The sequence below is a fragment of the Zeugodacus cucurbitae genome, chromosome 2 (assembly GCF_028554725.1).
Source record: "Zeugodacus cucurbitae isolate PBARC_wt_2022May chromosome 2, idZeuCucr1.2, whole genome shotgun sequence".
Classification (NCBI taxonomy): Eukaryota; Metazoa; Arthropoda; class Insecta; order Diptera; family Tephritidae; genus Zeugodacus; species Zeugodacus cucurbitae.
Genome location: NC_071667.1, coordinates 84909357 through 84936952, shown reverse-complemented (window position 1 = coordinate 84936952; position 27596 = coordinate 84909357). Strand labels below are relative to the sequence as shown.

General features: G+C 37.6%; 1 long non-coding RNA gene across 1 annotated transcript; it reads right to left on the bottom strand.

Moving 5' to 3' along the window:
- Positions 1-361: 361 nt before the first annotated feature.
- Positions 362-26031, bottom strand: LOC128919978 (uncharacterized). Its single transcript, XR_008470088.1, has 3 exons — positions 25544-26031; positions 24280-24465; positions 362-519 (listed from the first exon to the last, which is right to left on the bottom strand). It is a non-coding gene; the product is annotated as an uncharacterized LOC128919978 (long non-coding RNA).
- Positions 26032-27596: the final 1565 nt, after the last annotated feature.

The following is a 27596-nucleotide window of genomic DNA, read 5'->3' as shown; positions in this document are numbered from 1 at the left end:
TGGTAATGATTGCTTGGTCGGTAAGCAGTTAAGCAGCGTGTGTGGAAATATAATTTATGTACTTAACATACATATTAATCGGTCGGTATGGATGCGTTTACTGTTATTGTTACGCCATTAAAATTTTAATTGCAGTGTTCCCCCAGCGCCTGCCACTGTGTTTCGGTTGCTCGACGAAAGTTTAACTCTCTCATTCATCTATAAAAATATGTGTAAATTTTTTCGTCTCATTAACTGCATAATTAACATACATATTTGCACTCGCCTGCTTGCCACATAATGCGGTTGCACAGTTGGCGAAACAGACGTATGTGTCACTGACTAAAATTACGCGAAATAAAGCGGAACAATTACAAATAGGTTTTTCGGTTTCCCTTTTAGCAATTTTTGTGTGGACTCAAGTACCTGGGTTTCAGTCTCATCGTGTCGTAATACTATTGTTGACAATGGTCATATTTTATTCCTCGGAAATAATTTAAAATATTTCTATTGTTCAGCAATCACTTACCAAGCAGGAGTCTGGAAAAGAAGCAAAAGAAAGCATTAGATTCTAGAATTAAAAAATGGGTTGATTATAAATGTATGTAACGGTACTTATATACGAGAAAAAAAATATATTCATGCGTTTGAGTTGAATGTTGTCGCCTTTAAAATAGTAACCATTCGATATTTTACACTTAAGTCAACGCTTTTCTACAATTCCCGTTATTTTTTGAACACATCACATATGTTGAAAGTATCCCAAATTTGTTCAATATTGGGACTGTATACGAGTAACATAATATATAAAAAATCGGTGAAAGGAAATATATACTTGAGCAAAAATAATCATCTCTCTTTACAGCTCATGTTCTACATTCAGACGAATGTGCCTTATATTTGGTGGGGGTTGGATCGTAGTTTCTCATAAAAATAGTAGTTTTTTGTTTCTCCATTCACTCCTAGACCATTTTTAGATAGACTATGCTTCCGTATTGACCTGAAGATGTCCTCAAAGTTTTGCTTTAAGCAAATTTTTGATAAGCTGATCGGTCTTGAGCTTGACACGAAACACAGAATTAGGGTACTATTTGGGTTACCGTAGTGCTCTAACCTAGTCCCGTATGTTTCGAAGTTATTGTTGCTGGTGTTGAGTCATACATAGTCACACCCGAAATGCAATACCCTAAACCAACAAAGCAAAGGATTCAACTTGGCTCCGATTGCAAAGAACAATGTTTATTATGTTTATGGTTACTCACTGCTATCGTAGAACAACAAACAACAATATTCTCAACTCAACTCAAATAATTTGCAAGCTTTTATTGTGTTTGTCTTGGCTTTGCGCTTTTGCGTAAAATCACAACTCACGAACTCGAATAACGCATCGTGCAATATTATATTATATTTGAGTATAATAGGAGAATTTTCCAATTTACGACTCAAAGAAATTGCTGTTTACTTTCAGCAACAATGGAAATTTATCGCTGCCGTCGCTGGGAAGTTGTTGGCAACCAGCAGCTTCTTCAAGCAAACCAAGAAAGTCATGAAAATTTCATTCGTCAAAGCGAGAAAACTTTCAAGCAAGTTGGGCACAAAGAGGGGTTTTTAAGAGAATGCGCCGCCAGCAGGAAATGAAATGACGACAAACTTCTTTGAGGATTTGCGAAATTTCTGTAAACGTTTTATGTATATTTGTTGTCGATTGTTGTTGTTTACACTAAATAAGGTTAGGAAAAATAAAGCTCATCTCAGTACCAATTTCCCTGAAGGTGTTTAACAATTATTCATCTATTCTATTTGTTTTCTCACATCGCATAATTCATTTAAAATTACAAATTTTTCAGAAATTTCGAAGAAATAGTGGAGCTTATGCCTTCGTTGTTTTAAAGAGCAATCTTAGATTAAAAGAGACCGAAGTTTTAATATTTTAGTTAGTTCTTTAATTTGTCTAGCATTTAGATTCAAATACGTTTGCTTTCCCCAACTATCAATCACTCAAGCTGCTACCGAACAATGTAATAACCCTTGATAGTGAGCAGTGTATTCCTCATAAAGCCCATTATGTCACGTGAGTGGAGTCAATTTAACTCCTCTAGCGTTCATTTCTCTGAACATCTGTATGTATGTGTCTGTTTGCGAAGTAAGACCCCCATAGTTGCTAATGAGTCGATTATTAAGCACTTCCTTGTTTGCCAACTACTCCAGTTGCTGTCACAGCGGCGAGGATGTGTGTGCTCCTGTGCCTTGTTGAAACTATGACTATCCATAAGTTAGACATGTGAACTATCCTGCTCTTGTACGGGTGGAACTTGTTCGAGTGTCAGCAGTCTGTGTGGGCGTGACAGAATGTGAAATTGTATTAAAACGTAATATGTGGAAAATTACAATGACTTGACAATCGATTTGTAACGGTGCATTGATGCAGAAATGTCAGCAAATAAAGGATGAGAGTTGCCATGTGACTGGGTTTCCGAACAATTAAAACAAGCAAAGTAATGCATACATAACCTTCCATGTATTCCATAGATGAATTTAAATGATTTTACGTAATAAGTATCGCTTTTTTCAAAAAAAAAAATTTCAAGAGCTAATACCCATATAGATAAAGGAGTTGACTTATTGAGCTCGTGCTTGGTTCCACGATGCTTTTACAGAAGTTTTATGAGATATACTAGATACTAAAGCAAATATGTGTTTTGAAAATTCAAACAATCTGGAACTGGAACTTTGGATCTATGTATATCTCCACAAATTTATTGTTCTTGCGGAGGTCCAAGTTCCACGGTCTCTAAATACGGAATTTGTATTAAAAAAGAAATTAAAATTAGATATATCATGTTTTAATGTCCCTCCCTGAACCTTCTTTAATTTTTGTGAAACACTATTTTCACTCCTACTAGAGACCAATGAAATAGCCAAGTCGTTTTTTTACACTCCACTTTTACTAAATCCACAACCAATAGTACCCACAACTTTTACAAATAGTTCATATTTTTACAATTTCTAATAAAATACTCGAGAAAAGTTTGCTTTCCCTGCTTAAATACGTGTGCAAAGCGTGGAGAAAAGTGTGTAAAGCAATCACAGCAAAGCCAACCTTTCCAAGCACAGTATTTCATGGACAATGGGTATTATGAGTATTAGTTGTGGCTTAAAATCTGTGTGCGCACATTTGTCATATATCGGTATTTGTCGTTTTGTAAGTACACCAATAAGTATCTAATAAGTACGAGTAGGTACATGACCAGGTGTAAGTTTGTGTGCGCAGTTTGTTCAATGCCCGTAGTTAGAGGTCATTGTACGCGCTAGAAAATATAAAGATTTACGGTACAAAGCACCTATAAGTCCCTCAAGAGATTTTATGTTGCTGTGGGCCAAGTGTGCGGGAACAATTTCACTTGAAAAATTCACTCAATATTTGGAATGTCGTTCATTGGAGGTTCATTTTACTGCAAATAGTCTCAAATGTACTAGTATGAATGTATGTATAAACAGTTATTGTCGCTTGTGATGGCATATTTGTCAGTAAATCGGATTTAAATGATGAAAGTTTTGTAAATATCTTTGCTTTCTTTTTAATTTCCATCTAAAGCTGCTTCGAAAATCAAAAATATTATTTTTGGTAATATGAGGAAATTGATTTTAATGAAAAAACAACAATAAATTGTTCGCTGGGTCTCTAAAGGTTAATTTCAAAGAAATGGAAACCCGAAAATTAAACGGAATCCAGATAGTATTATCTTTCTCGATATTCAAATTTAATAAATTTGATTTTTGAAAGTACTGAATTTCGAAAATATGTCGTAATTAAATGTCAAGCTCATTATTGTACTAGGACATGTTCCACTTCATACTTATGAGATATTTCCAAAATAACGGTTCTTTTAAAATAGTACGAAAATCATGTCAAAGCAAGTAGAACTCTCTTTTTGTTTATTGAGATATCACTTTGTTTCAATTCTCAACGTTTACTGCTATGTTTGCCACAATTGGGAGCCATCATTTATAAACCACTGATTTTGAAAATATCTTTCTCTCTTTGCGCTTTCTTGATAACACACTAAGTACGAAAATATTAATTTTCTCCGCGCGAATTGTTCTTTTACAATTTATTTCTTCTTCGTTAGTTGACTGAGTACCATTGTGAATTTGTGTGTGTCTTCATCTGATGAAAAATGAGCAGCGAATCGCCATTTGCAATGTTGCATTCGCGCATGCAGAAGTCATTTATCAATTTATGGCACAACGGCTGACACACTTTAGAGAGCTTATAAATAAATACGGCGAACAATTCGTATCTCTCGAATGTACGCCAGATTTGTGTGCGTGCGGAAGGAGTGTGCTTGAAATCAAATCAGCCAACTACTCTTGCATATAGTCTACGAAAGTATGTAATGAATTGGATTTACTATGAATGCTTGTTGCGCGCTAAAAGCGCAGTGATTAATTATGTTGTTGGTACTTGGGTTTTGTAGGAAATACAAAGGATTTTTTTCTAGATTTTTCATTTCAAATAAAATCTGAAAAGTAGGTCAGAAACTGACCAGTGACTGAGGAAAAATTAAGAAAATTGGATACAATGAAATATTATTTGACGGGGTGTTTATGATTTCATGTTTCAATCAAAAATCGAACATCTTGTGGTCACGAAATTAAAACAATCAAATGCTTGAAAAATTAATAGTATAAAAAATAATAAAAAAAATATTTTTCAAAAAAAAAAAACAAAACAAAGCAAAGAAGCCTTCTCAGCCTTCTCACATCAGCAATAATACCAAAGCACTTCGTGAAAACTGTTATGCTTTACACAAAGCAGAAGAGGAGTGAAGAAAACCACCACACACACGCTAACAAAAACTTGACCGAATTCAACCGAAGATTTTGGCTTCTGCATAGTGCACTACAAAACCACTAAGCGGCGCCGCCACACAGCAACAGCCACGAAATTACGAAATTTTGTTTACATTGTCGAAGCGCTATTGAGGGCCGCGCCATCACGCAAAAGATATTTGGAAATTATGGAGCAAAGACGCTACAGTGCGGCAAACTACGGAATCATAAAATTTATGGAACACAAGAGATTTTTTAGAGAAACTAAGAAGTTTGTGGGCGTGTTGATGAAATGATATGAAAAATTAAGTGATTTGAATAGCGATCTTTAAGATTCACATATGCTCATGATAATATTCTCAAATAATCCAAAAATCCATTAGAAAAACCTGTCATTCAAAGATCACCGAAAATCGCATCTTTGAGGATTACCACTTTGACTTCGAAAACAAGAATTACATAATCTTCGGATTAAATTTGGGAAGATTTACTGGTTTATTTCGATATTTATTAATTATGTAGGGCAGCCAAAGTTGTTAACCTATTTTTGATCACGTAAGCATGGTCTTAACAGGGTTTCGCAAACCTGGAAGGTCTTCTTAGTGTGATTGAGAAAATAGAATACAAAAATAAGTTAATATTAATCGTGGAATTTTTGTGGAAAGATAGCATTTGGTACCAATCTGCTTTTCTCTGCTTATTTCCATGAAGATAACACATACTGTCAGCTTGTCTTACTCGTCTTTTAAATTGTACTTATGCTCAAATTTTACTTTGTTTGAAAACTGTTTGTCATTGCCTCACTTCAGCTGTCGCCGGTTAGCTCCGCAACCACTAAAGTGACGCGCTCCACTACTTTCCGCGTCTTAAGAGTGTCGCTGTACCCGGCCGCGGGGCTCTGAAGTCGCCTGCACTGTCAAGTAACTGTCGGTCTTCGTTTTGTTATGTTGAAGAAATTGTTTTCACACCGCAATGCAGCCAGTCTGCATATGTACGAGTAGAGGAAAGTAGCGAAAACGCTCAACAAGAAAGTTGCTAGTTGTAGATTATACAGAACAAAGTAGAAAAACTTGATAGCGTGGTACAAAAAGAATTAAAGAACGGAATGAAGTTGGGAAAAAATGGAGCATAGTAGATTCAGCATGGTGGGAGTGGTGAGTGAACAAAGTTGAGTGTCAGCCACAAACAAGAATATGAGAGATGGCGCGCGCGCGTTGTAAGATTATATCATAATGCCGAGAGTGTAATGCCTTATGCGGCCATTGACCATGAACATAACTGACAGTCCGCACAGGCACAAATGAAAGTGCCTCTAGAAACGTAGTTGTTTAGGTAGAGGAAGGTAAAGTGCTGCTCGAAGTGGTGGTGTTATTGCACTAAGAATGATTTAGCTAACGGTTGTTTGTAACTATTTTGTGGAATCATAAAGTTGAGAAAAAAGGTGTATAGGTATCTATACATAATTATGAGATTATTATTTTATCTCATAGACTTTTTACGTCAGAGAATTGACTATACTTATCCATTATAGCCGTTGTGTGCCGAAATTATCAAAAGAAAATGGGACCAGCTCGGGCATGTTCCGAGACCAGATCAAGATACAATCACCCGGAACGCTATCGACAAGAATCCACAAGGCAGCCGAAGGAAAGACTGATCCGCTCTAAACAGTAGAAGAAATTCGGATGTCGAAATATCTAAGGTCTAAAAAGCTAGAACTTGCACAAGATCGAAATAAATGGACGAATCTCCTTGTGGTCATTTGGTCTCCCGAGGAGTCATACGATACAATATATATGTATAAAGGGTGCTCTCGAATCACACAATAACTGCGTCCAACTTGAGTAAAATTGTTGTAGCTGATATTTTTCATTGATGTTTGGGAACTAATTCCTCTTAATTTTTCTAACTTGCATGAGATCATTGTCGTACGACATAGGCTTTCTCACGAACCCTATACTCCCATGACTAAAGAACGTACTAATCAGTCGATGAACCCGAGAGCCAGTTAGTTAAAAGGAATGTCCGCAACAGTAGTTGCTCTCGCGGCGAATGTGAGAAAGCAAAGCCATAATTGTACGTCATTATTAGGCTAAAGCAGGCGGAACGCGATTTCTCGTTTTGTGTTTTATAAAGTGCGCTGGGCAAACTTAGTAGGAAGGAAAACGCCATATTGCTAGATATGCATGGAACCGACGGCGGAGAGGAGACACAAGACAGCAAGCATATAGCCAAAGAATGAGATAAAGAAAGCATAATTGAAGAAGTATATATATTATATGTGTGTACAAAGCGTGGGGTAGTGTGTTTACAAAAAGCGCTTATTAAAAGTGAAAAATTTGTACCGCTTGCGTTGCCGTTGAAAGTGCGATAAAGTCAAATTGCGATAGCCAGACTGACGCCGACAACAGCCAGCTGGCGCTTTTGACGATTGTTTACGCTTTTTCGAATGAAACATTTATGAAAGAACCATAAAAACAAAAAAACCGAAATTAAAGAAGTTCGTGGCGCACATGCACAGGCACTTGAGTGTTTGTGTGCGTGTGTGTGTTAGTGTTTTAAATATTTATTTTTCAGCTGTTTATTTTTTTATGTATACGTACATAAGTATGTATGTGTATATATTGCGTTCAAAACTTTGGGCTCATGTACCCACACACGGAAGATAATGTAAAAAATTTGAACTTTTGCAATTAGAGTTGCGATGAAATCGCTGTACTCAAATACTGCTGTTACGTATGTCAGGGCAACAACAAAAAATCAACAGAGATATGCTTTGTTAAGTGATCACAACCGATTTATATACTATAATATATAATTATATATATAAATTTAAGGAAATGCTTAATGGAAGCTTTTGAAATCTCGAGGAAGGAGATTATTCTGTCTAAGAAGAATTAAGAAGGCTTCCAGAAAGAAATATTTTCCGTAAATTGAAAATTCCGAATTGGAAAAAAACTCTTACATTAGGTTAAGTTAAAGGGCCGATCAGTTAAGTCCTTTGAGATGTCGCAAACTCTTCAAAATGGATGCCCGAGACACTCAAGTGACGCGCTTTGTGCCTCATTTCACGAAATGGTACAAGCAACTAATTTGTAATCTGGACACTTCAACTGGTTCTCCGAAGTTTGCCCTGTCAATATGTTTCAGCAAACCGAATGCTTGACAATGAAGAAGGAAGTGTCTCGATGCCTCAATCTCAGTTTCATCCATGCAAATTTGGCAATTTGCATCCGTCGGGATATTTAGCCTCACGGCATGCAGCCTCATCGGGCGGTGTCCAATAAGGACTACTATCATTACCGCGAGCTGAACTTTACTAAGAGCAAATAGGTCAGTGAATCTCCTGCGATCCACCTTAGGCCAGAATTATCTTGACGTCGTAGAGGTACTGATCCGTTGCCGTCGCCATCCGGGTTCATTCGACAACAACTGATCCAACGCGGAGACGCAAGATGATAATGGGCACCAGCTTGTTCCCAACTTGATGAGACTCAAACGAATCGTATGTATATCAAAGTAGCTAGAAGCTATTTTTAGCCCTTATGGTATCAATATTATTTCGACAGCTAACAACACAGATGGTTGTCTAACCCACAAAACGAGTATTACTACATACTGATCAAACTGTGTGTTACCACATACTGATCAAACTGGGTGAAAAATGCGTGGGTTCTCATTCTCTATCAAATGACACCTAATAGGAATGTAGGAGGAATTAGTTTCAATTAATGGAATTATTGACGCATTCGCTGAAGTAAAAATATTTGACCAAGCAGAGACTGAAATTACGCTGGCGACAAAATATTTCTGTACTAAAGCACCCATTTAACATTTTGAACTAAATTCTCGAATTGACAAATACTGAAGAACGCCTCATTTACGCCCCCACTCGCTGAACTCATTAATTAGACCATTGAGTTGGCAACAAAAGCGCTCCGATAAATCAATCCGATCGAACATCGGCTCACAAGTGTCATGAAAGCGGACAAAACTAAGCGAACAGTCGTCAGAAATGTTCATTGATACATGTATGTATGTATGTATGTATGTGCGCGTGTGTGTGTCAGAGTGTGTTATAAACATGTGTGCAATCTCGTGCTCGTGTGCGTTTTTAATTAAAATTGAGTTCCAAGTTCAAACACAAAGCCAAGCGATATTAATGAGAATTGAAGCGCGACGGAGCGCGTTGCAAAAGGAAAAACTGGTCAAGCAACAGACAACAGCAACAACAACAACATAAGTACTTATAAATATTGCGGAAGAAAAACATGATATGACAAAGTAATGCAATCGCCACAACGCCAGACCACACCACACCATGGCACAAAGTCAAAGCCATGGTAAATGCTACAACAAAAGCAGCAACAACTTGTCACATTCAAATTGCATTCGTGTTTGTGTGTGTGTGTATGTGTTAATGTCAACTGCAGCATTGCACAGCCCGGCAAAAAACTATAACTCGAGGGTTTGTTTGAGGCAAATGTTGCACGTACAAACATACATACATATGGATATGCATGCGCCATGCCAGTGGCGAGTGAATTACTTAGACTTTTATATTTTGCGACGCAATTGCCACAATTAACAAGTTTAAATTGAAATTGCAATATAACGCCGCATGTGGCAGAATGCGAGGCGCGGTAATTGCAATGGCAACAACAACAACTGCAAAATAAACCAGCAACTACAATCGCTTGGAAAATATTATGAGCAATAAAGATGAGTTTCCAGGAGGCGAGGCACACACACACGGGCATATAAATATGCTCCAGAAACATTTTAGACACAATCGAGTTAATGAGAGGGGACATCAAAGCTCTCCATCATATGTATTAAGATAACTTTTAGTTTTGTGAACAGCTGGTCAATGCATTTCACTTGTAATCGTATAAAGGGTGTTTTTTCAGACTTGTGTAGAAGTAGAAATGAAATTCATATAATTTAATGGTTTGGCCTGGAATATTGTGAAAATGATTACGGACAAATGACCCTCACGGCTGGCTCGAATAAATTCCAACTGAGAGATCCAATTTTCGACAACTTTTTGCAGTAGGCCCTAGGAAAGCAACGTTGTTCCGGAGTAAGTCCGTTCATTACACTGTACAACACTAATATTTTCCTTGAGTTTGAGTCATAAGTAAATAGGCTCCAATAACGAAAAATTTTAATTCGAAGTTCGAAAATAGGACTTTTTTTAAAAATTATAATTAATTACATGATAATGCTACTAAAAAATCCAAAAGATGGATATAATCTACATGTTCCTCTTAATTAAATGGTGTATAAACTTTTCGCTCAAGCCTATATGACAGATGCTATGAAAGGTCAATGTTTGGTCTTCGAGAAAAAAAATTATCGTAAACTACTTGACCCCTTATAATATCTGTCATATAAGATTGACGAAAAATAATTAATAAGAAAATTAAGATTATATTGTCTGATTAAAAACCACACGTTTAAAAGAAACACCCGTTACAACAACTTTTTCTAATACCATTAGCGTTGAATAATCTTAAATCTATGCCAAGTGAAGCTAACCAGCTAGAAATTAGCTAACAAATGCAATATCTAAATGCGATTACTTATTAATCTGGAGGTAATTCTGGGATAAAATGTTTGAATTTATTATGGAGCAAGCCTACTAAGTTTTTTGTACATATCTCGTAAACTACTAAATCTATGCCAACGAAACTTTTAAGAGTCGTTTTGTTCAGGCATTTCCTTGTACAGTCCATCACGTGGTCTGGGCGGAGTCAATTGCCTGTAAACTATGTAAAATATGACGTGACCTTGAAATGACCTAACGTGATCAGGGTGTGGTCATTGACCTCACTCAAAAATGTTAACAAAAATATCACGTGATCTTGAAATGTTATCACGTGATCAGGGTAGGGTCATTGACCTGTAAACAAAAATATCACGTGATCTTGAAATGACATCACGTGATCAGGGTAGGGTCATTGACCTGTAAATAAAAATATCACGTGACTTTGAGTTGACATCACGTGATCTGGGCGGGGTCATTGACTTCACTCAAAAATGTAAACAAAAATATCACGTGATCTTGAATTTACATCACGTGATCTTGGCGGGGTCATTGACCTGTGAACAAAAATATCAGTGAAATTGAAATGACATCACGTGATCAGGGTAGGGTCATTGACCTGTAAACAAAAATATCACGTGATCTTGAAATGACATCAAGTGATCAGGGTAGGGTCATTGACCTGTAAACAAAAATATCACGTGATCTTGAAATGACATCACGTGGTCAGGGTAGGGTCATTGACCTGTAAACAAAAATATCACGTGAGCTTGAAATGACGTCACGTGATCAGGGTAGGGTCATTGACATGTAAACAAAAATATCACGTGATCAGGGTAGAGTCATTGACCTGTAAACAAAAATATCACGTGACCTTCAAACGACATCACGTGATCAGGGTAGGGTCATTGACCTGTAAACAAAAATATCACGTGACCTTCAAACGACATCACGTGATCAGGGTAGGGTCATTGACCTGTAAACAAAAATATCACGTGACCTACAAACGACATCAATGATATCACGTGATCTTGAAATGACATCACGTGATCAGGCTGGAACAGGAAATTGGGAAACAGCACATGGGTTTCCGGAACCGGAAATAGAGCATCCGGAAACGGATTTGGACAACGAGATTACCGGAACCGGAAGTTGGGTGCCTGAATATTGGTCACTGGAACTGGAAGCGGGGCATTCGGAAACGGAATGAGCCAACTGGAATCAGATATGGAAATATTTTATCGGAAACGGATGTTCGATATAGCGCGGACGTCAAAATGAAGTGGAAATAGGACAGGAAACGTCCCTTCTCCAGAAAAAACTTAGTGACGGAAGCAGCGCCAGCTTCAGGGCTTAACATAAATGTTTCATGTTCATGGAAGACATCGGTTTGTATCATATCCGCCGTTTTCCGTTATGAGAAAACGTTCCTGTAATCGTTATCGATATTGGTGTAAAGTTTTATTCCGCTATCTTCATCGGACACCAAACATCGTAATCAAGATTTAGCTCATTACAAATAAAATATAATTTCATGCTCGAATTTTCTTCATTTCACTTTTTTAAATATATGGGAGCGTGTGTAAAAATTTATGACATTTGAAATGTTTTTTTAAACCCGTGCCTGAGTGGTCAGCTAGTATGTGTATTCGTGGGATTGTAGATTGTTTTTGAGCAGAAAAATTGAATAAATATGCTGTCACAGTAATCAACAGCAACAACAACGCCAGAAATGAGCGCATTGTGGCGATAAAAGACAGGAAATCACATAGCAAAACTTGAGACCAAAAATAGACGCGGCCACACATGCAACCCAGCGGAGAGTGACATAATTTCTGCTTGCTGTGCCGAGCGACAACGTCAAAGGAAAATTCAAGAGGAGAAAAGACGAAGAAACCCCCACTCAATTGCTGCATGCTTTGTGGCACGTTGCTTTGGCCTCTAGTTTTTTTGTAGGAAATTAAAATGCATTATTTTCTAATAAACAACCATACAGCGTGTTGAAGGCGTAGGCACGTAGTTGAGTGATATACTACAAGCATACATATGTACATATGTACTTGGGATTAGAGAGTGCTTTGTAAAAGTCACTTGCTGTCAGCGCTCAGACCACTTTAATTTCTTCACTCCAATGACTTAACTCGTAAATAAATTTCCCTTTTGCATATTCATTTGACTTGTTTGGATTAGCGCTATAGCGCTTGCTTTATTTACCTCTATATTTTACGAGTACCTTTCACTTTGGTAATCTCTTGTTCCTTTGCTCCTTCGGCGCATACGCTTTGACAATCAGCTAATCAATAAACCACAAAACCGCATTGATACGCTCATCTACATAAGTACATGCATACTTATACATATACATATGTGGATTCTTGTATGAATCGTTGTGTGTGTGGAAGTGTTTGTTTTGCCGGCCAACATCAACGAGCTGTTGCCTTTGGGCGTTTGCGAGTGTTGGCTGCCATACTTTGATTACGATTCCGGTTTTCGATTGGCAACGGCGACGCCACTGATTGCAAGCGGCAGCCGATAATGAAAGCAAAGTGATGAGGAACGGATCGAAATGTGTGTGGGAGTCGAGGAGTATGAGAGGTGAAATCAATTCTTTAAAACCACCTTTAGCTATTATATATTTGGAACCAACATATTCAGTGGTTGGTTAGAGAAGATTGTTATAAAAATGGTTTACGAAACCGTGAAATAAACTCTTTTGGTTAATTTATAAACTCAAAGCTTAGAGTCGAGGACCTCGAAGAATGTGAGTATAACAAACATTAACTTTGGACAAAATTTTAACTTGAAGCTGGTTACATCGAACATAGGTTAGGTTAAGAGGTAGATCTCTCGCACCCAAATACTCTTAACGCATCGCCAAAATCGTCATGATTCGACAAAGCGCTTGGCCCCTATTATAAAGTTCTTAAGTCGGCTAATTTCGATTCGAGTCATTTCACTGGGTTCACCGAAGGTGTGAATACCGAGATGGGTTAACCTTAGTCTGGCGATGGGTGGACATTAAAGAAGGAAATGCTTGGATGAATCCTCTTCGCCTTTCTACAAGCAGAGTTGGCAACATGACAATCCCCAGTAAGCTTACCAATGATTGAGGTGAGATCTTCCTTCCTTCATTTTGTTTTCGACCGTTTTCGGTCTACCACGGACCAAAAAGACCTCGCAATTGCATATGTGCTATTTATTGTTCATTCTTTGGCGAGCTCATACGAACCACAAGTAGAGCACGGACGGACGGACGGACCATACTAATTAATTTTTCGAATCTCATAGCTCCTAAAAGGCGCTGAAAAAGTATGGTTTTAGGAAAACCTTTTATACTTAGAACCAGCTATATAAATAATTTTAATTGCGAAGACATACCATTATTTGATATTTTCCCTACTTTAAACCCCTCCAAGATCAGAGTAGATAAAGAAAAGACAATATTTTGTTTTCTCCTTCGACAACAACATCTTCCTCGATTACGAAAATAATATTTGTGGCTGTCGTTAGCGCAAATATGCCAATCAAAGTTTTATTGGCTCTTTACACCGCGTGCGATGCTTCGCGGTAAACAAATCGAGTGAAAAGCAACCAAAAAGCGAGCGAGCGAAAACGCTGCAAGATGTTTGCACGGGTAAATAAAGCGAAATGTTGCCATGTGAACCGAGTCGAATTGCAGACGAGAAAGGAGTTGGATGCGGAGGTTGGTTGGGCCCGCTGGGCGAAATGCGAAATGAAACATTCATAACTCAAATAGCAGCTGCAACAGCCCACGAGCAGCAAACACAAACACACGCCCGATGTGGAGTGTGGCATATATTCAAATTAAATGAGTGTGTTTGTGCTGCAAGTGGCGTTCATTCATACGAAAGTTTGTATTTACTCATAGGAAAACACTCGGCACATTTGTTGTGATTTCGTGTTTTTGTTGTTACTTTTCTACAAGGTTTTTTGGTTAGGCTTGGCCGATTTGAATGCGAATTTATGCGGTCAGTGGCTTCTTGACTCTTTCAATGGAAATTTTGAGTTCACCACGCAGACACAGACTGACTGATCGTTATTTTTAGGCGGAGTGCGCAGCGTTGCAATTTCGGCTGCTTTCAGTAAGTATTTATTTATATTATATATTTGTAGGTGTGTGTGCGTGTGCGAATCGTAATTTCGAAATGCGGTAGGAAACGGTGAAAATGGATTTCTGCACAGTCACATTCACACACATACATACATACCGGCACACGTACGAATTTATGGGCGTCTGTGGCGAGTTGCTGCGTAGGTAGGCGGCATTGGTGTCTGGCCTCTTCGCCCGGTTGGCTTGGGTCTCAGGCGGTGAGTGAGTGAGTGTCTCTGCGTGTAGAGTTTGTTTACCTTTTTTGACAACAAATGTCTAATGTGACGGTCGTTTTGCCGGCTGTCACTGTCGTTTATGCAAATTGTACATGTCTATTGCACGTGGCTCGGATTGCTCTGCGCGTTCCGAGCACCACATTTGTAACATTTTGAGTATTCATTGCGCCGGTACGGCTGTTCATTGAGATTTATTAGCGAAGAAAATTGCGACTCGAGGCTATTTAGCAATAACTTGAAGGAAATTTCGAGTGAATAAATATGATTTCAATTATCACGGATTTTTTTTAATTTTTCGAGTAAATTTGAGTTTAGTATTTAGACTATCAAAACTTTGTGAGACATTTATAGAACTTTAGATCAATCTTATAACAATTTTATGCAAATACAATGATGAACATTATACAGTTCATTAATCAATCAATTTAAATCACCCTCATTTATTTATTTCAGTCTTCAATTTAGACTGACTCTTTCATATAACCCATCCAAAAATACGCAAATTCACTGCAATAATGATTAATACTTCAAAAGGTTCAATTTGGTTTCCGCATTCCAAACCCTTTTCACTTGAAGAAAAAGAAAACTTGTGAGTAACCAAAGACTGTGACACCCTTACTTCATTCAATTGACATTTTTCAGTTAAACCGCTTAAATTGTGTGAGCTTCTCTGTCTTATACTTTCTGCTGCTTCTTCACGCAGTATTACATTCATGCTCTCTGAAGGCATATAATTAAAAAAAGTAAGTAAGTAGTGCTTCAAGAACAATTAAAATGTTCGTTTCAATTTAATTTTTATTTTTTTTTGTGGGTTGATTTTTGCAAGCTTAAATTACCAATGAAAACTAGCTTAAGTGCTCCCAACAACGGTCAATTGCCACACAGCCACAGCTGCGGCTGAGTAGCAGCAGAGTTTCTCAAGTTGTATTCAATTTTATTGGATGATAAGAGGCCATTTCGGTCAGTGAGTGGCTTACGTCATACTCATGTGTATTTACTTTGCACTTTTTGCACGCATACATACATACAGAGATATATGTACATATACGTAGCTATTCTTGTGACGAGGGAAAATAAAGAATGTAGTAAACTCTAGCTGTCAGCTGCCACTAGGACTTAATACTATACAGTGCTGTTTTTATCACTTAGCTGTAGCCAACAGCTGTTTCATAAGGAAAACTCACAAACGTTTCCATGCTTATATATATATGTATAAACTAATTCCAATTATGTAACTATTCCTGACATTCACATTCTGCCACCTCTGTCGATCCCTTTGACTGGTTGGTTACTGGATCCTTCGCTCATTTTGCGTTGCAGCCGGCTTTCGCATCCTTCGATTTTCATTTCTGTATGCATGTATGTTGCCTTTTTAATGCTAGGTTTCATTTAACAGTGACTTGTCAAATTGTTGTCGATAGAGAGCAGTGAAAAGCAAATAATATTTGTCAACAAAAAGGGAGTAAATGAAAAATGAATGACAAACAAACATACATTTCTTCATGTGGGTTACTCATACAAAAAAGTCTCAAAATCCACTGAAGAAAGTATTTTCATCTAAAACGGACAGAATATGGTACCTATTTTTAGACAATTGTATAAATTGGTTCCATTTTTCGTTCACAGGAGCTTTCAATTTAAATGTCTGTTTAAGAAGAATTTTCTCCAACTCGCACAAAAGTCTTTCTGGAGCTTTTCTTCACATTAATTTTATGTGCATTATAATGCCCACACTATGTTTACATATTATTCTTCCACATTTGCGGTTCTACCACTCAACCGTCTTGTTTACCTTCCACATCGCATGTTTCCAACCAAAACAGTGAGCCAATTGGACATTTGCTTAAAATATGACGTGAGCTAAACCCGTGTGAAAGTCTATTATAAAAATCGAAGATATCGGAGACTTTTTATCGCGTACTTTCCATTTGGATGGACTCTGTGTTATGACAAGGTCAATCTCCCGATCCAAATTGCCTACGAAGCCAACTATTTGTTATCAGAAATATTGCCAATGGGTCCAAATATATTTTCGCAGAGGTCATTCCTTATATACCTTATACCAGTTCAAACAGGTCAATTAGCTTTGGGTTTAATTCGCTTAAACTCGTGTTTGATATACAAACGTGCTCGGTTAGGTATGAACAATTAGCATTTCACATCTAAACACTCCGCAATATCAATTTATAAGAATATATTCAAAACAGACTTGTTTTATTCTAATCAAGAGTAAATTGCATTTCCATTTTCCTACCAGGTTTCTTCAAGACTTTTCGCACAGTCGCAGTCTCTACATATTTTCGTGTCCTCCTCCGTTATTGGCAACATTCTGTGTTAAAGGCGTTTCCTACAACGTCACGCAGGTTGTAGCCGACTGTGTTGTGCAATCCTTTCGGTTCGTGGAGTGCTGCTTGCTGCACATCCTTTGGCATTCGTGTCTACTTTGTCACGTTACAAGCTTGTTATTTCACATTTTCAACTTCCTACAATTGTTGTTGTTGCCATTGTTGCATATTGTTTTTGTTTATTTATCCATGTCGTTTGGACACATTTTTCATGGCGCTGGTGTTGGTGCGCTCCTTGTAGATCATTTGTGTGGGAAATTGCCTGCAGCAGCGTCAAAAATGGCTCCGGTTATAACCATAAAAAGCGCATTATGGAAGTGCAAATTGCGACACGACGATGGTCAACGCTGTGGCACAGGGTGTACGCACGAGCGCCGATGGTGAGGAGGTTGGTGGAGACATGTCTTTATGTTGTGTGCGAGTGCGTGTTTTTGTTGCCGATAAGCAGCGTGTGCTGCCACTTAACATTTTATTGGTTATTTATGTGGAATTTGTGGCCAAATGTAGCAAAAGTATTAATAAAAAATGTTCGCTGGTTGATTTTCAATTTTAATGCGCCGATTGAAATATAAAATCCAATTTGCTGGCAATCATAAAACAGTGATTACGTTAATGAAGTGGGTTTAAGCAGATACTGTTAGGTTTTGGACTAACTATGTTTATTGAACATTCGTGGGTTTAAAAAAGTTTCGACATTGAAATCAATATATTTTTCTTAATTTGGCAGTACTAATTTTAGCTCCAAATTCTACTCTTCCCGAACTTGAATCCCGATTTTTTAAAGAATTTTAATTTGTATACCAACGTGGCAACACCCATTTGACCTTAAACCTTTTCAATGCTACGTGTTTAAGGAGCGCTGTCGAATGCCCAACGTAGAGACTGTCTGCTCAGCCACAGCTATCCACGTGATTGTGCCTGCCTCAACCTGCTTGCAGCTTGCAGCACACAACAACACTCGCAGCATCTTGAGCGCGATGCAGCTGCTGATTATTTCCTTTGGATCCACTTACTTGTATTATGTATACATTTATTTAATACAGCAACTCTTATTGACAGTTGCAAATTGAGTGCGGAGTGCGGTGCGCGGTGAGCTGCCAGCTTACTGCTGGTGTTTAAATGGCTTGTCTCTTGTTGAGATACCATTCGTATATATATACATTATATCCCACGCCAGTCTCATGTTACTTACTCTTCTTCCAATTGGTAATAGCATGTTCTTTCCTTCGAATGCAATCGCTTCTTGTAAACTCACGCCTTGGATTTATTTTACCGTGTCCTTGTTGCTACCTGTGTGCTCCTTCCACTGGCTACTTTGTAAGCAGAAGCGAGGAAAAATTCACAAAACGAAGAAAGCACATCATCTCACTTATTATCTTTTCGCTTTAGTATCTTACTTATTTTATATTTTTTTATGAACTCATGGATTGGTATATATGTTTTCTGTAAACTCAATGAGTAACTCTTTGTAAGCTGGAATCTGTCTCTGCCGATTTCATTGTCAGGAATTCAATTTACGTACATAAACTCCCTGTGCATTGGACTTATTTTCATTATGAAAGATTCCGATTTCAAAGGTTTCTGATTCCACGTTCAGTGATTGGGATCTCTCTCTTTCTCCTTGCTCCACGGCGTTCCTGTATCCCTGTGAATGGTAACAACTCTGAATTTCAACTTACATTCCTCAAGCATTTTTATTAGTTATTCCAACTTCTTGCTTTCTGTTTTCCAAAGGAATGTGGTTAAGCACTCGAGTCAAGTTCAAGTGCTTTGCATTTAGAATAGCCCAAATACATGATAATCACATACTTTACACGCCGTTCCATAGAAACATTCACATTCACAGTTATTTACATTGAAGTGGCGAAACGACTCCCGACTGCCTTAAGATAATGCACCTTTCCAAGGACATTCGCGCATATTGTATAAACAGCACTATTTTGTAGTTGCTCTGCGTCAAACAAACATACATACAAGTGAAGAATGCGCTGCTTGACACACTATTCTCGGTATAATTTGTGCTGACTGTTTGATGTTGTGGTGAAAGACTTGAGTGACGTTCGCTGAAGCCGAGCGCCGGAGTGTCCTTAACGCATAAGATCTTGCCAGCGGCCTTCTAGCGGCGCTGCCGTCAACCTTTCGAGTGAAGTGAAATAAAATTGTGAATAACGGTAGTTGACAGCCATTCAGAATGGTAATGATGGCGCGCGAAGAATTCCAAAAGGATGGATGTGCACTTGTTACACTAAACTCACACACACACACAGCGGCACGTATAATAAAATACCACAACTCAATCTATGTAATTATGTCTAGTTAAGTGCTCAGGTAGCGGTTCTTTAAGTGGGATATCGCAAGGCAACGACAGGTACTACCATCTCTCTCACACACACACACACCTTCAATTGGCATTTACTCACTCTCATTGCAACCGCGTCACTGACTTCCCTCTCTAGTGTCACAGCGCTTTGAAGTGGTTGTGGCTCTCGCCGCGCGCGTATGGCTGTCACAGCTGCTAATTTAATTTCGCGCTGCCGTTGCAATTGCAAAATTAAAACTTTATTATTTTTTCTTGAGAGTACCACGCCTATTTATAGATTGACTTTTGCCAGTTTCGGCGGCAAGTAGCGCAGCATTAAGGCTTTTATTTAATTCAAATTGATAAACCCACACATTTGTTGGCTGCAAAGAGGCGGTACACTCTGTATACTGTATACTCCACATATACTATTATCTGTATATAAACATGGTAAGAAGCTTGCACTCAAAAGTCAAACAAGAAATCTGCAGAACTCAAGAGCCAAGCAAAGCAATCAAAGTCATATGTTTATAATTTAATTATCGAAACGTTCGTTTTAGAGTCCACAAAGTTGACAAACATTTTTAGTAAAATCACTTAAAACTATAAATGAAGCACTTCAGCTCGACCAAACAATTTTAAGAAGTTTCCACAAAACTCAGGTGTCTAACTGTAGCCTACTATGTTCGCAGCTGCGGCTCAACTGTTTCTAGCAAATGCCTTCCAGTCACCCCTTAGAACAACGCATGCCAAGAGAATTTCACCTGTCCACTTTTGGTTTTGGTATTGTTGTTGTACTGGACCCAAATAACTTGACCGCACTTGTTCAGTTGGCGACAAGTCAAGTGCACTCATCATTTTGTCTCCCAAGTTTTTGATCATTAATTTGAAATGCATCATTAATTCTATGAAATTATGCATGTCTAGTACCTGAACAATGGATGGAAAACTGACGACATAAGCAAAATATCATACAATTAGTGAGTAGAAAAGAAGAAAGCTCTCTTCGACTAAAACTCTCTTCCAAATTGTGTAATCGGTGTAAACATAGAAATAAAAGAGTTTCAAAGTAAAGATAGAACCGAAACCGAAGTTTGTTATTTACGAAACTCTTTTGAGATTTTATTACACATTTTTAATCTCGATAACTTGATGTTTTGAAAAGATAGTATTTGAAAAGATATTAAAAATGTGAGCTTTTGAAGTTAACCGTGTCAAAAGAGCTTTTACTACATGAATTAAATCTTTTTCTTCTTCAAAGACCCTATTTTTTCTTTTATAATAACTCATATAAAATAAATAATCCCTCAAATTCACGTTAACCTATCATCTCAAATATCGAGAACCTACTGCAGTTATTTTTTTTTAATAAATATTATGAACAGTCTACTTCACTGCTTCTTCTTACTTCCTCTCACATATATCTTTATGTAACCATCACCATTGTCTGTGTAACCTTAACTGTCCATTTCGAGTGTTTGCAACTGTCTACTATAATTTCGTATAATATTTTTTGCAAATAATAAAAGCCAGAGAAACACAAAATCAGTTCGAAATTGAAGCAAATGAATTCACAGCACGCCAGACATTACATTATAATACGGATAAATGTAGTCATCACAGCTACAACAAAAACACTAACCCAAACAACTATACATTACAGCTTGCTACAATTTTTTTTGAAAAAAAAAAAAAACGAAAAAAAGATTAAAATCGAAAAATAAAACAAATAAGGGCAACTGCCTTCACCAACGGTTGGTGTCGCGTTCATTTCAAGTACGAAAGCGGCTGAATCACGTCGAATTCTAGGAAATTCATCTCCATTCGGTAATACTGAGCTCCAACCAAACTCCGGTGTTTCTCACCCCTTACCCCTCTTCTCCAGCGGAAACCTTCACCATGGGCGGTTGCTTTGGCTGTGCGCCTGTGCTTGGCTGGCTGCTTGCCTGTTGTTGAATTGTTTGACTCGCAGCTTGGAGCCGGTGAGGCTGGTGCTACATGGCTCCGTCGTTTGTTACTCTTCGTGCTCTTTTTGCTTCATATTACGTCTGGTACAAAGTGATTGCGCTCCGCTCCCACAAATGTTTGCTGTTATTATTTATTAGTCTTTCTTTTTACTATTTTGCAGCGCTGCAGTTCGGGCCGTTATGATTTTAGTTTTGAAGTGTGGAGCGGTTTCTGTTGTTTTTGTGGGATTTTCTGCTCATTCATACTGTCTGATCTGTGCTGTTTGCCAACGTGCGATGATGAAAAGAGTGAATAACATTTCATTGCCAACTTTTTGGCGGGTTTGGGGGCTGTTGCTCTTGAATAGGTGGTTTGTAAATGTTTTTTGAAACAAATAAACACTTATGAAGTGATGACAATGAAAATATGGAAATGATGTACAGGAAAGGTTCAGCAAAATCATAAAAATTTTCAAGAGTTTAGAGGTAATGCTGTCTGCTATACTAAATGTTATACCGATTGCAAAATTTTGTTCTGAAAAGCTTCTCTCCTCAATTTCCAGAGGTTTCAGCTCGACGCCTAACAATCAATTTGAGGATAACTTCCTCATATCAAAACATATCTTTTAAATTTGATTAAATAAGTAAACAATTTTCTAAATTTATGCACAACTCAATGAGTGCCAAGCAAGGTAGGCAAACAACGCTCGGGCGCCATGCATAAAACTATGCTCATTTAAAGTATGAGTATGCACTTAAATATACATACAAGTAGTATGCATACAAGATAATGTTTACTCAGCAAATATCCTCCGCACAAAAAGCTGATTAAAAGCACACTCCGACACACAAAATGTGAATTTAAAGCGAGATTTGTTTGAAATGCTTCCCTCAAACCGACTGCAGTGACGTCGCCGCATTGCTGTCGTACTTAAAGTTGACTTGAACTGATTGCCTGCGCGCCTCAAAGTTTTCGGAAACTTTTCCGACATTTCTCCTACACTTTTAACTATTTAAATATTTATAACTGATTACACACTTTTTTCACTTTATTACAACGCAGTGATGAAATGTCGGCGGCTTCGAAGTGAGCAGCGAAAAAATTTAGGTAAATATCAAAAAAGAGTAAATACATATACATCTACATATGTATTATAACTAATAACGGCGTGTATTAAAATATATATATGTATGAATGCGCGTTGAGCACTCGCTGACGTTGAAATGTGGCTTAAGTGCAATTGTTGTTGTTGGAAAGTGCAGCACAAATAGGCCCTGCGATAGTTAGTCAACGAACCGGCTATGTGCCTACATATTTATATACCGTATGTACTCGTATGTGTGTATGTACATATGTTTGCGGTTGGCTTTTGCTGCTTATGTGATGAATGATGCCTGGTTTGTTGGCTGGTTGCTCAGCGGATGCGATGGTCGGTTGACTGCTGGCTCGGAAGCTGCTTTAGTGGTCTTACGGTGGGAGGGAGGTGGTACCACCAGCAACGCCGCTGTTTGTACTCAGCTCTTTGAGAGTAAACAAATGCAGATAAGCAAGGTAAGTGGTAGTATGTAGGTGGGTAAGGTAATATACACAGCAGAGTGGTAAGTGAGACAGTTGAGGCTGCTTCTATCGCCAGTAATATCAGGTGACAGTTGGGGAAAATTTGCCCAGAAGAATGATAGTTTTATGCAAATTAGCAGGGAATTAATTTATTAAATTTAATTAGTGACGAAATGGATATACTTAATGAAATTGCAATTTTAACAGAAAAAAAATTGATGAAATGTAGTACAAAAAAAAATTAAATAAAATAATGCAAAATATTATTCAAAATATTCAAATACTTCTTTAAAAGTGGTCTTGGATAAAAAATCTCAACACATATTCTTTTTTATTTTTTAATTTTTTCTCAATTTCACTTATTTATTATATTAAATATTTTTCTACTGGGAACTCTACTGTTCTACATCCATACATACTATTTTCCTTTTCCTCTTATATCTCTTTGCTTTTAAATGACAGAGTTGAGGTCGAGGTTAAATTTTCATTCAAAAGCACTCTTCTCACTCGTTTGCATCGATATGAGCAGATCTAGACTTTCGTTAATTAAGTGTCAGTAATAAAGGACATACAACATACAATCACATATACATACACATACATACATATTCATATGTATAAAGGATTAAAATTAATCAAAGCACCTATACAAAAAGATGGAAGAATGCATACAAAAGCAAGTAGTCATGAATAGGTCACTTTGGCGAGTTAACATGTGCACAGTTAGGATGGAAATGAGAAAGACCAAAAGCCATTTTCTAACTCAAATAGGATATTTACGGTAATTCGGCTTGCAGTAGCCCATATGTCGATAGAACTTTATTATATAAGTCTAAGAATATAATTTTCTGCTTGATCTGATTCTGTTATTCTGTCTTTCACTGCACTTGTTGCAGAACTTTTAATATCTCGGAAGTTCAAATGTCCTTCTTCATCAATTCTCTTTAGTTTTAAGGATTATAGCTTCTCTGCTGTGAGCTTTAGGTGCTCAGTTGTGTCACCATTACAGGCCAAACGGTAGTTTACGAGATAACTTAATTTTTCATTCAAATTAGGCAAATAACGTCGGGTCACTACTTTTACGCCCGAGGCTATTTCTCTTTATATTTTAGCAACTGCTTGGCTATCAACCTTTTATTTAAAAAATGGAGTTATGGCCGGCTAATTTTCAATAATAGACATATGTACATCGTATACGAGGTTTGTTCAAAACATAGCGGACATTTTTTCGTCCTTCATAATAACTACAAATAACAAAAACAAAAAAGTAAAATTGGAAATATGAACAATTGGAAATTGTAAAATTCCCGTTATTTTTTGAACACACCTCGTATACACATTTATATATTAAATAAATATATTAAAATAAACTTAATACTAATTTCAACATTTCTGATTTAATTTTATATTTTTATAACACTCACCACTCCAAAAACGCATTTCTTCAACGATTTGTCGAAATTGAAGTCCAAATCGGCGTGTTAAACTATATACAAAGTAGAAATTTAAGCTCAATGCTTTGCAGCAATATTAATTTATGTGTTTATTCCAAAGCGTGAATTGTTTTGTTTTCAAATTCGTTTTTTGCTTTTAACTTTTCATTAGATATCCTTGAAAATGGACAATAACAATTTCAATTAATTTTTGTTTTTATATATGAGAAACGCTGCTGCTCTGCATTATGTATGCAAAAACAAACACTCAAACACACACACACGTACTTTCACACACATACACATACATACACAAGGCGAGCAGACGCGTTTTTGCGGTTTTCGAAAGTTGCAAAATGCAACGGAAGTAGGCGGATGTGCGGGGGTGCGATGTCAAAGGACAACAAAGCGACGCGCGTGATGATGCACGGAGGGCGTTTACTGCCACAACACTACACTTGGCAGACCTCGTCGAAGTCACCGCGCCGTTACGTGATTTTTGCTTTATTTTGCTTTCGCGATTAGAAAATCGATCTTTTTTGTTTTGGGAGAGTTAACGCGCGTTGAATGCGAGTTGTTGTAATTTTCATTCATCTATTTCATGCACTACTGAAATTTATTTTTCATATTTTTTTCTATAAACACCATAAAATCACTGCACTTCATTTGGGCTTTGGCTAAGCGCTGCCATTTTTTACTGACTTTCGCGAAATTTATTTTGTTTTTCTTGTTGTATTTTTATGACTCTTTGTGCGACGTTTACATGCGAAATACTATCCTGTCATCTTGCTCGCGCAAGGACAAATGCTTCGTGAATTGAATTATTTTCATGCCGACAACAAACACACGCACACACACTCTGTGTTTACATACACACGTGTGTATGTATGTATGTATGCGAGCGTTACACGGTTTCCGATTGTGCCGGGCCAGTGTTTACAGGGCGTCAGGCGTCAGCCGTGGAACGAAGCGACGTGTGTGTACGAAGTAGGGTAAATTAGGAGTCAGCGCCAACGAAGCTGGCGATGAAGCGGATGACGCAAACGCCACAAAGGTGGTGGATGGAAAAAGAGCAAAAATCGCATTTACGTCTGCACTTGAATTTTTTCTCGGATATTTTTGTGGTGTTCACTGCTTGCTGCTTGTTGTTGTTGTTGTGGTTGCAAACGCTTCATTTGCTGTATGTATATATATGCGCTTCGCAGCCAGTTGGAAAATAAACACTTTTTTTGTATTTTTCTCAATTTCAACACACCTTTCTTTCACTTAAATCACATTTGCACTTTATTTACTGTTAATTCTGATCTATTTGATGCAGTAAAACCAACTTGATTATAACTAAACACAGCTAATTTGCTCTGCAACGCACTCGACCATTTTCTATATGACTTTTTCATGCCTCGTTCATTCACTCACTCACTGACTCTGCGAACGCTGCAGTTAATCGAACTCTCGTGCGAATGCAAATGGGCAGCCTGTGACTCTGTCGTTGGCGTCGCTGCTGTCGCTCAGCAATCACTCAGGCGCGTGCGAGCGAGACAACTAGCGCTAGCGTTAGTTTTGACATTTGCCGTTAGGTTATTGTGAATGCCGACGGCGGCGCTCTCAGCTGTTCGCAATGGTGGCTGTGTGGGTGTGTGTGTGTGCGTTGAAATCGGTGAGGGTGTGTTGATGTGACTGACGCTGTAGTATCTGTGAGATAAAAATATGCATTTGCCCACGAGCTGCAATACGCCAGTTATTGTTTACCGTTTCACTACCACAAATTTACTAATATTTCTGGCACTAATTCGGCTTTAATTTCTGCTACAGCACACAACAACTAAATAAGTCTATTGAAATTCTTATCTATGTGACACAAATGCACGGACGCTCGCCGGCGACTTGCTGTTCTCACTGCGTCTGCGACCGTTATGTTTCTGTTCTGTTACAATGCAATGGCCATCTGTTTCCAATTGCCCACTGTGCTGGGGGTATCTACGAATATACATATGTGTGCAAGTGTGTGGCTGTAGTGCATTTTCTTCAGTTATTTCCAAAGCTGTGCGAGAGAAGGACAACAGTTGCCTGCATCGTTTGTTGGTTTGAAAATTCACAGTTGGAAATTGTGGTCAAAGATATTTAAAAGGTTTGTGTATTGGATAAGTAGGAATTTGTTTCACTTCGCTGCTTCTGTGAACGCCAAAGAATTTTTTGGTTTGAGAGCCAGCTGGGTTTAAGATTCGGTCCACTTTTTTAAGTTCCACGGAATGTGAAGGCACTGGAGTGTGCCAACTGACGCAATGATTTCAAAAGTGAGGAATAGTTTTCCGGTTTTAGGGTTTACTAAACAGTCAAGTCATATTTTATAATCTCAACGATATAGTAAGGAAAAATAATGGTTAACAACTGGTTTCACAATGACTCTGTGGAAACCATTATTATATGTATATATGTATTAAGGACACTACTACTACTTTCGCAACTTATTTATGTAATTTTATTAAGTAACACCAATTTTATAATTTGGCCCATATATTCGGCAAAAATTATGAGGAAAACATTTCTTCTGGATTTCTTTGTTATTTCTGAGAGATTTACCTATATTTTCGGCAAAAAGTTGGTCAGGAGTACTTAGTTCCTTATGATCGGTATCTTAAGGTCCAATTTCAGCGATATTTAGAACAGCGAAAACAAAGAGAGTATACTAGCTCTGTGAGAGTATTGTCAGAGTATACATATTTATTAATATAGAATAAATTTAATTATCTTCAAAGAGTAAATTTTATGCAATTCGGGTAACTATTATGAAAGGGAGGGCAAGAGCCTACTCAACTCAGATAAAATTCTCCTGAAGGCATCTCAGCTGTCGAACATATGCTAGATGTGGTTCAGTGTTTGTGTTTTGAGAGTTTTTGTCAGCTAAATCCACCAAAGTATTGTTCCAAATTTTACTCTATTTAGAGTTTCTTATTCCTTAAACAACATCACTAAACCAGAAAATATAAAACGAATTGTTGTTGTTGGAGTAGGTTTTATGGCAGTTCCTCAAGATGGGGATTCCGCAGTTATATATAGACTTTTCTCGAGCTATGATTAGATCTTATGTTACGACAAGTCGTCTTGAATACATAAAGAAGATTCTTTGTGTTTTATTCCCGTTAGCTCCCCTGGATGTCTGAAGGTGTGAGATCGGAGATGTTTTAGTTTTGATCTGGCGAATACAAGACAGTCAAGAAAGAAGTGTTGATATGTTTCTACCTCCTTTTCTTCGAAGCAGTTTTCACAAAAAGTTAAACCGAAATTAGCCAGAAATGATTAATTATAAT